This window comes from Primulina eburnea, chromosome 3 (assembly GCF_022965805.1).
Source record: "Primulina eburnea isolate SZY01 chromosome 3, ASM2296580v1, whole genome shotgun sequence".
Taxonomy (NCBI): domain Eukaryota; kingdom Viridiplantae; phylum Streptophyta; class Magnoliopsida; order Lamiales; family Gesneriaceae; genus Primulina; species Primulina eburnea.
The window spans coordinates 42,790,283-42,805,997 of record NC_133103.1 but is presented as its reverse complement, the minus strand read 5'-3'; positions in this window follow the sequence as shown (position 1 = coordinate 42,805,997).

The window sequence follows — 15,715 nt, the reverse complement described above, 5'->3', positions numbered from 1 at the left end:
CAAAAGTAACTTAAGAATTCAACATCGCGACCAGAAACAATATTCCTAGGCATTCCATGCAACCTAACGACTTCTCTAAAGAACAAATCCGCAATGTTTGAAGCATCATCGGTTTTATGACAAGCTATAAAATGTGCCATCTTAGAGAATCTATCCACAACAACAAAAATAGAATCACTCCCCTTCTTAGTCCTCGGCAACCCCAAAATAAAGTCCATCGAAATGTCAATCCAAGTTCTTTTTAATAATAGCACGCAAAAGTGTTCCTAAAGTTCTATTGACAACTTCAGTTTGTCCATCCGTTTGAGGATGACAAGTAGTAGAAAACAACAATTTTGTGCCAAGTTTAGCCCATAAAGTCTTCCAAAAGTAACTCAAGAATTTAACATAGCGACCAGAAACAATAGTCCTAGGCATGCCATGCAACCTAAAGACTTCTCTAAAGAACAAATCCGCAATGTTTGAAGCATCATCGGTTTTATGACAAGCTATAAAATGTGCCATCTTAGAGAATCTATCCACAACAACAAAAATAGAATCCGTCCCCTTCTTAGTCCTAGGCAACCCCAAAATAAAGTCCATAGAAATGTCAATCCAAGTTCTTTTTAAGAATAGCACGCAAAAGTGTTCCCAAAGTTCTATTGACAACTTCAGTTTGTCCATCCGTTTGAGGATGACAAGTAGTAGAAAACAACAATTTTGTGCCAAGTTTAGCCCATAAAGTATTCCAAAAGTAACTCAAGAATTTAACATCGCGACCAGAAACAATAGTCCTAGGCGTTCCATGCAACCTAGCAACTTCTCTAAAGAACAAATCCGCAATGTTTGAAGCATTATCGATTTTTTGACTAAAATAAAATGTGCCATTTTAGAGAATCTATCCACAACAACAACAATAGAATCCCTCCCCTTCTTAGTCCTAGGCAACCCCAAAATAAAGTCCATAGAAATGTTAATCCAAGTTATTTTTAAGAATAGCACGCAAAAGTGTTCCCAAAGTTCTACTGTAAACTTCAGTTTGTCCATCCGTTTTAGGATGACAAGTAGTAGAAAACAACAATTTTGTGCCAAGTTTGGCCCATAAAGTATTCCAAAAGTAACTCAAGAATTTAACATCGCGACCAGAAACAATAGTCCTAGGCATTCAATGCAACCTAGCGACTTCTCTAAAGAACAAATCCGCAATGTTTGAAGCATCATCGGTTTTATGACAAGCTATAAAATGTGCCATCTTAGAGAATCTATCCACAACAACAAAAATAGAATCCGTCCCCTTCTTAGTCCTAGGCAACCCCAAAATAAAGTCCATAGAAATGTCAATCCAAGTTCTTTTTAAGAATAGCACGCAAAAGTGTTCCCAAAGTTATATTGACAACTTCAGTTTGTCCATCCGTTTGAGGATGACAAGTAGTAGAAAACAACAATTTTGTGCCAAGTGTAGCCCATAAATTATTCCAAAAGTAACTCAAGAATTTAACATCGCGACCAAAAACAATAGTCCTAGGCATTCCATGCAACCTAACGACTTCTCTAAAGAACTAATCCACAATGTTTGAAGCATCATCGGTTTTATGACAAGCTATAAAATGTGCCATCTTAGAGAATCTATCCACAACAACAAAAATAGAATCACTCCCCTTCTTATTCCTCGGCAACCCCAAAATAAAGTCCATAGAAATGTCAATCCAAGTTCTTTTTAAGAATAGCACGCAAAAGTGTTCCCAAAGTTCTACTGTAAACTTCAGATATTACATCCGTTTGGGGATGACAAGTAGTAGAAAACAACAATTTTGTGCCAAGTTTAGCCTATAAAGTCTTCCAAAAGTAACTTAAGAATTCAACATCGCGACCAGAAACAATATTCCTAGGCATTCCATGCAACCTAACGACTTCTCTAAAGAACAAATCCGCAATGTTTGAAGCATCATCGGTTTTATGACAAGCTATAAAATGTGCCATCTTAGAGAATCTATCCACAACAACAAAAATAGAATCACTCCCCTTCTTAGTCCTCGGCAACCCCAAAATAAAGTCCATCGAAATGTCAATCCAAGTTCTTTTTAATAATAGCACGCAAAAGTGTTCCCAAAGTTCTATTGACAACTTCAGTTTGTCCATCCGTTTGAGGATGACAAGCAGTAGAAAACAACAATTTTGTGCCAAGTTTATCCCATAAAATCTTCCAAAAGTAACTCAAGAATTTAACATCGCGACCAGAAACAATAAACCTAGGCATGCCATGCAACCTAACGACTTCTCTAAAGAACAAATCCGCAATGTTTGAAGCATCATCGGTTTTATGACAAGCTATAAAATGTGCCATCTTAGAGAATCTATCCACAACAACAAAAATAGAATCCCTCCCCTTCTTAGTCCTAGGCAACCCCAAAATAAAGTCCATAGAAATGTCAATCCAAGTTATTTTAAAGAATAGCACGCAAAAGTGTTCCCAAAGTTCTATTGACAACTTCAGTTTGTCCATCCGTTTTAGGATGACAAGTAGTAGAAAACAACAATTTTGTGCCAAGTTTGGCCCATAAAGTATTCCAAAAGTAACTCAGCAGTAGGGTAAGTCCTAAGCTGATTAGGATTTGTACAAGGTGTTGTATAAATATAAGTCTTCTAGTGGAACCTATCCGAGGTGGTAGAAGGGGTGACGTAGGAGCAGTTGAAGTCTCCGAACATCTATAAACATATCTTGTGTATTAACTGCTTAACTTTGTTTTAAACTGATTTGATCAGTTCAGCTGATATTAGTTCAGTTCTCACCATAACTGAACTGATACAAGCCATAACTGATTACCCGTATTTCAGTTGATCAATTTACACAAGCTAAAAGCTTTAACTTATCGGTTTTCTTAACGAAGGATTACTTCAAGTATTTTCCGTTTGGTTTAAAACCAAACTTGATTTAATTCAACGGTGTATACATTCTTAGAACATGAGCTATTGCAGCTCATTGAAGAATATTGTGTTTGAAGTACCTTCGAAGGTACCAGCACACGATATTTCATTGCAGTGATTTACAGTAAATTTTTAGCTTTTTACATGATTTAAGAATGAAATGTTTTGAAAACTAGATTAAATTTCATGATGGGTTACGTTTAGAATTTGGACTGTGTTCAGATACTATGCCTCTCAGACACGCCCCTACGCTGAGAGGCTAGATGGTAATGCTGGGGGAGATAAAGGCTTTCCACCACCACTGCCGCTAGGAGACACAGCTACCTGAGTCCTTGAGGGTATTGCGAGATTGATGAAGCAGGCGCAGCAGGCTCCGAGACAACAGACATATATTTTTTAGCAGTTCAGATGGTTCAACCCGAAGGAGTTCGGGGTTACCGATGACCCTTTCATGGCAGAAGGATGGATACGATCACTGGAGCTGCACTTCAAGTACTTAGATATGAGAGATGGCGACAGGGTCGGGTGTGCCACTTACATGCTGAGGGATGATGCATCCCTATGGTGGGACGGAGCTGCACACAGGGTGGATTTGGCTACCCTTACTTGGGGTCAGTTCAAGGACATTTTCTACAACAAATACTTTCAATCGATGTCAGTGGACGCCTAACAAAGGAGTTCATGAGTCTGCGACAGGGAGACCTATCTATGGAGGAGTTTATCCTGAGGTTTGATAGGGGCTATCACTTTGTGCCTCTTAAAGCAAGAGATGCGGCAGAGAAGTTGAGGCATTTTATGGATGGGCTCAGACCCACTATTCGCCAGGATGTTATGCTAATGAGACCGGCTAACAATGATGCTGCCACTGCCTATGATTTTCAAGGGTAACAGGCCATGAGAGATATTGACGCTGAGATGCAGCGGAAGAGGCATCAGGCCCAGCCAAGCTCGCAACCATAGAAGAGGCAGTTCACTGGACCACCGAAGCACCAGGGGCGGCAGAAGCCACCACAGGCTCCAGGGGCTTCTAAGCCGGAGGAGAGACAACCATGCAAGCAGTGCAATCGGTTCCACTATGGCAAGTGTATGTGGGAGACCTTAAAATGCTTCATATGTGAAGAGGAGGGCCATAAAACATTTGACTGCCCTAGGAGCAAGGGCTCAACGACTGAAAGGGTCTATGTGATGCACATAGAGGAGGTGGAGGCTGAGCCAAACTTTACACTGATCACTGTTAACCTTTATGTTTAAATTTTTTTATTTATCGCCTCGATTGCATGGAATATTAGGTGTTTGTTGGGTTTAACTTTGGGATTGAAAACATAGAATAAATTTGGTTGCATGTTCTAATTAGTTGGCCTTAAGGTTGGTATGGACTTATTTAAGAATTTTAAGGACCAAAATACAATAATCAAATTTACAGGGACCTCATTGCAAAAATCAAAAGTTAAGGGGATGTTTCCACTATATTCGAATTTTTGGGATCAAGTTAACAATTTTCAAATTTTTAGGGCCTAAATTGACTAAATTCAAAATTTTATGGGGACTATCGTGCAATTTTCGAAAAAAATTTAAGGGAAAAATGGTAGGAAATTTGAAACTTTACGGCCAACTTGCAATTTCAGAAATTTTTAGGGGTAAATTTCGAAATTTTTGATGAAACACTAGATGTAAAATTTAACATCGCGACCAGAAACAATAGTCCTAGGCATTCAATGCAACCTAGCGACTTCTCTAAAGAACAAATCCGCAATGTTTGAAGCATCATCGGTTTTATGACAAGCTATAAAATGTGCCATCTTAGAGAATCTATCCACAACAACAAAAATAGAATCCGTCCCCTTCTTAGTCCTAGGCAACCCCAAAATAAAGTCCATAGAAATGTCAATCCAAGTTCTTTTTAAGAATAGCACGCAAAAGTGTTCCCAAAGTTATATTGACAACTTCAGTTTGTCCATCCGTTTGAGGATGACAAGTAGTAGAAAACAACAATTTTGTGCCAAGTGTAGCCCATAAATTATTCCAAAAGTAACTCAAGAATTTAACATTGCGACCAAAAACAATAGTCCTAGGCATTCCATGCAACCTAACGACTTCTCTAAAGAACAAATCCACCATGTTTGAAGCATCATCGGTTTTATGACAAGCTATAAAATGTGCCATCTTAGAGAATCTATCCACAACAACAAAAATAGAATCACACCCCTTCTTAGTCCTCGGCAACCCCAAAATAAAGTCCATAGAAATGTCAATCCAAGTTCTTTTTAAGAATAGCACGCAAAAGTGTTCCCAAAGTTCTACTGTAAACTTCAGTTTGTCCATCCGTTTGGGGATGACAAGTAGTAGAAAACAACAATTTTGTGCCAAGTTTAGCCTATAAAGTCTTCCAAAAGTAACTTAAGAATTCAACATCGCGACCAGAAACAATATTCCTAGGCATTCCATGCAACCTAACGACTTCTCTAAAGAACAAATCCGCAATGTTTGAAGCATCATCGGTTTTATGACAAGCTATAAAATGTGCCATCTTAGAGAATCTATCCACAAAAACAAAAATAAAATCCCTCCCCTTCTTAGTCCTAGGCAACCCCAAAATAAAGTGCATAGAAATGTCAATCCAAGTTCTTTTTAAGAATAGCATGCAAAAGTGTTCCCAAAGTTATATTGACAACTTCAGTTTGTCCATCCGTTTGAGGATGACAAGTAGTAGAAAACAACAATTTTGTGCCAAGTTTAGCCCATAAATTATTACGAAAGTAGCTCAAAAATTTAACATCGCAACAAAAAACAATAGTCCTAGGCATTCCATGCAACTTAGCGACTTTTCTAAAGAACAAATCCGCAAGGTTTGAAGCATCATCGGTTTTATGACAAGCTATAAAGTGTGCCATCTTAGAGAATCTATCCACAACAACAAAAATAGAATCCCTCCCCTTCTTAGTCCTAGGCAACCCCAAAATAAAGTCCATAGAAATGTCAATCCAAGTTATTTTAAAGAATAGCACGCAAAAGTGTTCCCAAAGTTCTATTGACAACTTCAGTTTGTCCATCCGTTTGAGGATGACAAGTAGTAGAAAACAACAATTTTGTGCCAAGTTTGGCCCATAAAGTATTCCAAAAGTAACTCAAAAATTTCACATCGCGACCAGAAACAATAGTCCTAGGCATTCAATGCAACCTAGCGACTTCTCTAAAGAACAAATCCACCATGTTTGAAGCATAATCGGTTTTATGACAAGCTATAAAATGTGCCATCTTAGAGAATCTATCCACAACAACAAAAATAGAATCCCACCCCTTCTTAGTCATAGGCAACCCCAAAATAAAGTCCATAGAAATGTCAATCCAAGTTCTTTTTAAGAATAGCACGCAAAAGTGTTCTCAAAGTTCTATTGACAACTTCAGTTTGTCCGTCCGTTTGAGGATGACAAGTAGTAGAAAACAACAATTTTGTGCCAAGTTTAGCCCATAAAGTATTCCAAAAGTAACTCAAAAATTTAACATCGCGACCAGAAACAATAGTCCTAGGCATGCCATGCAACCTAACGACTTCTCTAAAGAAAAAATCCGCAATGTTTGAAGCATCATCGGTTTTATGACAAGCTATAAAATGTGCCATCTTAAAGAATTTATCCACAACAATAAAAATAGAATCCCTCCCCTTCTTAGTCCTAGGCAACCCCAAAATAAAGTCCATAGAAATGTCAATCCAAGTTCTTTTTAAGAATACAACGCAAAAGTGTTCTCAAAGTTCTATTGACAACTTCAGTTTGTCCATCCGTTTGAGGATGACAAGTAGTAGAAATCAACAGTTTTTGCCAAGTTTAGCCCATAAAGTATTCCAAAAGTAACTCAAGAATTTAACATCGCGACCAGAAACAATAGTCCTAGGCATTCCATGCAACCTAACGACTTCTCTAAAAAAAAAATCCGCAATGTTTGAAGCATCATCGGTTTTATAACAAGCTATAAAATGTGCCATCTTAGAGAATCTATCCAGAACAACAAAAATAGAATCCCTCCCCTTCTTAGTCCTAGGCAACCCCAAAATAAAGTCCATAGAAATGTCAATCCAAGTTCTTTTTAAGAATAGCACGCAAAAGTGTTCCCAAAGTTCAATTGACAACTTCAGTTTGTCCATCCGTTTGAGGACGACAAGTAGTAGAAAACAACAATTTTGTGCCAAGTTTAGCCCATAAAGTCTTCCAAAAATAACTCAAGAATTTAACATAGCGACCAGAAACAATAGTCCTAGGCATGCCATGCAACCTAACGACTTCTCTAAAGAACAAATCCGCAATGTTTGAAGCATCATCGGTTTTATGACAAGCTATAAAATGTGCCATCTTAGAGAATCTATCCACAACAACAAAAATAGAATCCGTCCCCTTCTTAGTCCTAGGCAACCCCAAAATAAAGTCCATAGAAATGTCAATCCAAGTTCTTTTTAAGAATAGCACGCAAAAGTGTTCCCAAAGTTCTATTGACAACTTCAGTTTGTCCATCCGTTTGAGGATGACAAGTAGTAGAAAACAACAATTTTGTGCCAAGTTTAGCCCATAAAGTATTCCAAAAGTAACTCAAGAATTTAACATAGCGACCAGAAACAATAGTCCTAGGCATGCCATGCAACCTAAAGACTTCTCTAAAGAACAAATCCGCAATGTTTGAAGCATTATCGATTTTTTGACTAAAATAAAATGTGCCATCTTAGAGAATCTATCCACAACAACAACAATAGAATCCCTCCCCTTCTTAGTCCTAGGCAACCCCAAAATAAAGTCCATAGAAATGTCAATCCAAGTTATTTTTAAGAATAGCACGCAAAAGTGTTCCCAAAGTTCAATTGACAACTTCAGTTTGTCCATCCGTTTTAGGATGACAAGTAGTAGAAAACAACAATTTTGTGCCAAGTTTGGCCCATAAAGTATTCCAAAAGTAACTCAAGAATTTAACATCGCGACCAGAAACAATAGTCCTAGGCATTCAATGCAACCTAGCGACTTCTCTAAAGAACAAATCCGCAATGTTTGAAGCATCATCGGTTTTATAACAAGCTATAAAATGTGCCATCTTAGAGAATCTATCCACAACAACAAAAATAGAATCACTCCCCTTCTTATTCCTAGGCAACCCCAAAATAAAGTCCATAGAAATGTCAATCCAAGTTCTTTTTAAGAATAGCACGCAAAAGTGTTCCCAAAGTTCTACTGTACAACTTCAGTTTGTCCATCCGTTTGAGGATGACAAGTAGTAGAAAACAACAATTTTGTGCCAAGTTTAGCCCATAAAGTATTCCAAAAGTAACTCAAGAATTAACATCGCGACCAGAAACAATATTCCTAGTCATTCCATGCAACCTAACGACTTCTCTAAAGAACTAATCCGCAATGTTTGAAGCATCATCGGTTTTATGACAAGCTATAAAATGTGCCATCTTAGAGAATCTATCCACAACAACAAAAATAGAATCACTCCCCTTCTTAGTCCTCGGCAACCCCAAAATAAAGTCCATAGAAATGTCAATCCAAGTTCTTTTTAATAATAGCACGCAAAAGTGTTCCCAAAGTTCTATTGACAACTTCAGTTTGTCCATCCGTTTGAGGATGACAAGCAGTAGAAAACAACAATTTTGTGCCAAGTTTATCCCATAAAATCTTCCAAAAGTAACTCAAGAATTTAACATCGCGACCAGAAACAATAAACCTAGGCATGCCATGCAACCTAACGACTTCTCTAAAGAACAAATCCGCAATGTTTGAAGCATCATCGGTTTTATGACAAGCTATAAAATGTGCCATCTTAGAGAATCTATCCACAACAACAAAAATAGAATCACTCCCCTTCTTAGTCCTCGGCAACCCCAAAATAAAGTCCATCGAAATGTCAACCCAAGTTCTTTTTAAGAATAGCACGCAAAAGTGTTCCCAAAGTTCTATTGAAAACTTCAGTTTGTCCATCCGTTTGAGGATGACAAGTATTAGAAGACAACAATTTTGTGCCAAGTTTAGCCCATAAAGTCTTCCAAAAGTAACTCAAGAATTTAACATCGCGACCAGAAATAATAGTTCTAGGCATGCCATGCAACCTAACGACTTCTCTAAAGAACAAATCCTCAATGTTTGAAGCATCATCGGTTTTATGACAAGCTATAAAATGTTCCATCTTAGAGAATCTATCCACAACAACAAAAATACAATCCCTCGCCTTCTTAGTCCTAGGCAACCCCAAAATAAAGTCCATATAAATGTCAATCCAATTTCTTTTTAAGAATAGCAAGCAAAAGTGTTCCCAAAGTTGTATTGACAACTTCAGTTTGTCCATCCGTTTGAGGATGACAAGTAGTAGAAAACAACAATTTTGTGCCAAGTTTAGCCCCTAAAGTCTTCCAAAAGTAACTCAAGAATTTAACATCGCGACCAAAAACAATAGTCCTAGGCATTCCATGCAACCTAGCGACTTCTCTAAAGAACAAATCCGCAATGTTTGAAGCATCATCGGTTTTATGACAAGCTATAAAATGTGCCATCTTAGAGAATCTATCCACAAAAACAAAAATAGAATCCCTCCCCTTCTTAGTCCTAGGCAACCCCAAAATAAAGTGCATAGAAATGTCAATCCAAGTTCTTTTTAAGAATAGCATGCAAAAGTGTTCCCAAAGTTATATTGACAACTTCAGTTTGTCCATCCGTTTGAGGATGACAAGTAGTAGAAAACAACAATTTTGTGCCAAGTTTAGCCCATAAATTATTCCAAAAGTAACTCAAGAATTTAACATCGCAACAAAAAACAATAGTCCTAGGCATTCCATGCAACTTAGCGACTTTTCTAAAGAACAAATCCGCAAGGTTTGAAGCATCATCGGTTTTATGACAAGCTATAAAATGTGCCATCTAAGAGAATCTATCCACAACAACAAAAATAGAATCCCTCCCCTTCTTAGTCCTAGGCAACCCCAAAATAAAGTCCATAGAAATGTCAATCCAAGTTATTTTAAAGAATAGCACGCAAAAGTGTTCCCAAAGTTCTATTGACAACTTCAGTTTGTCCATCCGTTTGAGGATGACAAGTAGTAGAAAACAACAATTTTGTGCCAAGTTTGGCCCATAAAGTATTCCAAAAGTAACTCAAAAATTTCACATCGCGACCAGAAACAATAGTCCTAGGCATTCAATGCAACCTAGCGACTTCTCTAAAGAACAAATCCGCCATGTTTGAAGCATCATCGGTTTTATGACAAGCTATAAAATGTGCCATCTTAGAGAATCTATCCACAACAACAAAAATAGAATCCCACCCTTTCTTAGTCATAGGCAACCCCAAAATAAAGTCCATAGAAATGTCAATCCAAGTTCTTTTTAAGAATAGCACGCAAAAGTGTTCTCAAAGTTGTATTGACAACTTCAGTTTGTCCGTCCGTTTGAGGATGACAAGTAGTAGAAAACAACAATTTTGTGCCAAGTTTAGCCCATAAAGTATTCCAAAAGTAACTCAAAAATTTAACATCGCGACCAGAAACAATAGTCCTAGGCATGCCATGCAACCTAACGACTTCTCTAAAGAAAAAATCCGCAATGTTTGAAGCATCATCGGTTTTATGACAAGCTATAAAATGTGCCATCTTAAAGAATTTATCCACAACAATAAAAATAGAATCCCTCCCCTTCTTAGTCCTAGGCAACCCCAAAATAAAGTCCATAGAAATGTCAATCCAAGTTCTTTTTAAGAACAGAACGCAAAAGTGTTCTCAAAGTTCTATTGACAACTTCAGTTTGTCCATCCGTTTGAGGATGACAAGTAGTAGAAATCAACAGTTTTGTGCCAAGTTTAGCCCATAAAGTATTTCAAAAGTAACTCAAGAATTCAACATCGCGACCAGAAACAATATTCCTAGGCATTCCATGCAACCTAACGACTTCTCTAAAGAACAAATCCGCAATGTTTGAAGCATCATCGGTTTTATGACAAGCTATAAAATGTGCCATCTTAGAGAATCTATCCACAAGAACAAAAATAGAATCCGTCCGCTTCTTAGTCCTAGGCAACTTCAAAATAAAGTCCATAGAAATGTCAATCCAAGTTCTTTTTAAGAATAGCACGCAAAAGTGTTCCCAAAGTTCTATTGACAACTTCAGTTTGTCCATCCGTTTGAGGATGACAAGTAGTAGAAAACAACAATTTTGTGCCAAGTTTGGCCCATAAAGTATTCCAAAAGTAGCTCAAAAATTTAACATCGCGACCAGAAACAATAGTCCTAGGCATTCAATGCAACCTAGCGACTTCTCTAAAGAACAAATCCGCAATGTTTGAAGCATCATCGGTTTTATGACAAGCTATAAAATGTGCTGTAGTGCCCAAATTTAATACACGTATAACCCATGCATTCATTTAATTATTAAATCATCTAAATTAATTTTAAATGAGTTTTGGCGATGCATGATTTATTTAAATGCATTATTTTAAATTATCTATGTTTATGTGATGCACGTTAAAATGTCTTTCGAGCTTAATGTTTCAGGCGATTATTCGAGGCGAGATCGTGGAAGAGAGCGGTGACGATTGTGACCATTTAAAATATGGTATTTTATTTTAAGTTGAGTTTGGGGGCATTTTATTAAATTAGTGAGTTTTAGCATTTTTGAATTCTAAATTAATTATTTTGTGAGTTTATGATTTTAGAACTTTTAAAGTCTAGCATGGTGTGTGTTATATTTTAATTAAAGTGTTTTATTTAAAGAGGAGTAAGGATAGTATTTTAATTAAATTGTTATTTGAGTCAACCTTTTTAATTAGCATCTTGATTAGCATTGTTAATTATTAATTAGCAAATTTTACTCCTCCTAATTATCTAACACACGCACACACACATTCTGCACACACTAAACTCACGCACACACACACACTTTTACACACACCGATGCACGCTCAAACACACACACTTCATCCATTCTAGTTTTATTATTTTGAAAGAGAAAAGGTTAGGGTTCTTGTGCACATAGCAGCCGTCCCCCCTTCCCTCTCAAATCCCAGCAATTTTCGTAATTTATTTCAAGGAAAATCGGTGCCACGTTCGTCCCGCATCAAACCTCGCTCCATCTCCGCTTCGGTGTCGTCGTACGGTATTTTAAATATCAAAAAGGCACGTATATTCTGTTCTTGCTGTGTCGATCAAGTCATATTATGCGTTGCGTTGATTTTTATGCGTAAAAGTAATGTATCATGTTAGTAGTTTGAGCGGATTATAGATCGGATCAATTTCGAGGGTAAAATTTTTAGATCTAAAACTCGTTTTTACTGTTCATGTCAAAACTGCGATTTTTCTGTTCATATTTTGGGAAAACTTTCAACGGCAAAAACGTAGAAATTTTCGATACCTTCGATTTGCTATATGATTCGAAATTTTTGGACGAAAATTGAGTGAGTGATGGCGTTTTTCGTGGGACTGCTCAAACAGCGACTTTTACGAAAATTGTGTTCTTGAAGTTATTTGTTGCAGGCTTCGTTGGAAGTCGACGGGTGATTGTTGCTGCGTCTAGGTATGATCAGTATGATGTTGGGTCGTTATTTAACATGTCGTTCGGTGTTGATAGGCACTAGAATGCACAAGAAGTCGTAGGAACCAATTGGTGTCGATTGCCGCGTTTCTTCAAATTGTGTGTATAGTAGGGGAACGTTGTTGTTTGTGTGTTCGTACGAGTTTAGATCAATGCTATGGTGTACTAGGATGGGTCTCGGGGTGTCTTTTCATAGTCCGTGCAACCGAGTCTAGAAAGTTGAGCAAAGCATGTACAGGATTTTTTTTCGTAACTTCGGTTGTCCCGTAGGTACACGGACCCTCACCCGGACCCCCACACGGGGTCCGTGCCTTTGTTCTTTCAGCAAGGTCTAGGACCCGAGTGTACACGGACCCCTACACGGATCCAAGCACGGGGTTCGTGCCTTTGATTCTTTTCAGAGCCTTTTTCCAGAGTCTACACGGACCTCCACCCGGACCCTAGCACGGGGTCCGTGTCCACCCTTCTTTCCGAACCCTTTTACCCGAGTCTACACGGACCCCTACACGGATGTAGGCACGGGGTCCGTGTCCTTCATAAATTGGGGAAAATTATTATAACATGTTGGAGGTTTGATGTCATGGTTTAGTGCAAGGATTATCAAGGTCGTGTCATGGGAAATTTTAGAATGTCCTAAGTAATTAATGAACTTGAGAGTAAGTTTGATTTCTTCGTTTAAGTTATGCCAGTTAAGTACGCAATTTATGTTAGTATGTGCAGCAACAGCGCGATCGAAGTCCAACGAATCCCTCAACGCCAAGTAAGTATGTTGACGTGCAAGAAAATATTTTAAGTTTTGAGGTATGCTAAATGTCTTGTGACCAAATTATGTTAGGATTGGAAAGCGTTAAATTATGAACGGGGACCAATCCGCCCGTTAAATTATGAACGGGTTAGATCGTGGTTGTGAAGCGTTAAATTATGAACGTGGATCAACTGGCCTGTTAAATTATGAACAGGGATCTTATGTATGCGACAGTGGATACGTCCCTGTCAGCCCAGTACTGTGGTATAGTCTGATCAGGCTCTTTTACGTTATGGGTCACTTGCTTTGAAACATGCCTCTACGAAAAATGATCATGTTATGAATGTTTACGTATGCAGTATGTTATGAAAGTTTATGTTGATGGCACGTCTAGTTACGCATGTACGTATGTTCAAGTTTCAAGTTATGTATGCCTTATTTTAAAGTTGCATGCGATTTTATTACTTAGTACTAGTTATCCCAGTTTATACGTGTTGAGTCTTTAGACTCACTAGACTTGATCGATGCAGGTGAGTATGATGAGCAGGAGACAGGAGGTGGCGACCAAGGGGCAGGCTTGGGCTGAGCGGCAGGCCAAACCCGAGGACCGCAAGTTTATGTTTATGCAAACTTTTAAAATACTCTGATGTTTTGATTTGAATGTGAGACGTTTCGAGACAGCGTGCTTTTAGCAAACTTTTATTTGGTGATGGATTATTTTAAAGATATTCTATGTATATTGGGTGACGACCGTACGGATGTTGCATTTGATTAAAATTTAAATTTTTCCTCAAATTTTAAGTAGTAAAAGTACGGTACGTTACAGTTGGTATCAGAGCCGTGTTCTTGTAAAGGGTTATGCCTACTGCCAGTCGCAAGAAGCTCACGAAGTCACACCTCAAGTCTGTAAGTTTTAAAGTTTTGAGCTATGCTATGTATTATGCATTAAGTCATGATTTCAGCATGTCTATGTTTTAAGTTCAATTTACGTGCATCATAAAATATTGATATATGTTCATGCATGTTGGGTTTACGTGTTGGGTAATTTATTGGAACAGTATGCCTCCTAGACGTGTGATCGACCGTGAAACAAGGGATGAGAACAGAGAGCACCGAGTAGAGGACAGGGAACATCGAGATGAGGAGAGGGCCAATCCTCCTCCACCTCCACCACCAGATATGCAGGCACAGATGCTTGCTGGCATGACGCAATTCTTCGCACAATTTGCGAGGAACCAGACTGTTGCAGGCCACGAGGAGAGGCCTAGACCGGAGGCAGTATATGAGAGGTTCTGGAGGATGAACCCGAAGGAGTTCTCGGGTACTACTGACCCGATGGTGGCGGAGCGATGGATCAAGTCCATCGAGGTGATATTTGACTTCATGGAGCTGACGGACGCTGACAGGGTCAGATGTGCTATATTCTTGTTAACTGGAGACGCTAGGTTGTGGTGGGAAAGTGCATCTGTGGCAGTCAACTTGCAGGTGCTGCCTTGGAATGGTTTTAAAGAGGTTTTCTACTCCAAGTACTTCACTGAGGAAGTACGAACTAAACTCACCAACGAGTTTATGACGCTGCGACAGGGAGACAGTAGCGTGGCGGAATTTGTGAGGAAGTTTGAAAGGGGGTGTCACTTCGTGCCCCTTATTGCGAATGATGCACAGGCAAAACTGAGACATTTCCTGAATGGTTTGTGGCCGATCTTGCGCCGCGACGTCCGAGTAGCTGGTCCCACTTCTTATGCAGTCGCCGTGTCCCGAGCTTTGGCGGCAGAACAGGACCAGCGAGATATCGAGGCTGACAGGCAGGGCAAGAGGCCCTATCAGGCTCCACCGCAGCCTCACCATCAGCAGCAGAATCAGCGACCCCACTTTAAGAAACCGTATCAGGGGCCGCCAGCGAAGAAGCCTTATCATGGACCACCAAAGGGCAAGGGTCCAGTTCAGCAACAAGGGGCGCCTCAGAAGCCCGTTGCCTTCCCCGCGTGTCCTAAATGCAATCGTCAGCACCCGGGACAGTGCTTGTATGGATCAGGCAGGTGCTTCAAGTGTGGAGCCACAGATCATATGCTGAAGGAGTGCCCGCAGTGGAAGCAGCCAACCCCGGGCAGGGTATTCGCCATGCATGCACAGGAGGCGGACCCAGACACTACTTTACTTACCGGTAAACTTTTCTACCTAAGTTCAGTACTATTTGATTTGCATGTGGAATTTTACTTGGGATAAGTAGGATGCTAGTATTGTTTGAGTATATTTGGGTTACTATTTTGTTAGTGTCTTGGGATATAAGTTGTGTTGTGCTAACGCATCTCAGGGAATATTTTCATAAAGAGATTAGCTACAACTGCACTGATAGATTCAGAGCCACCCACTCCTTTATATCAGAGACCTTTGCTAATCACCTGGACATCAAGTCCATCGGTCTGGACTTGAACTTCTCAGTGACAGTCCCGTCAGGGGAAGAGTTGTTAGCTACCAGTGTGATCAGGGACATCGATCTAGAACTGCAGGG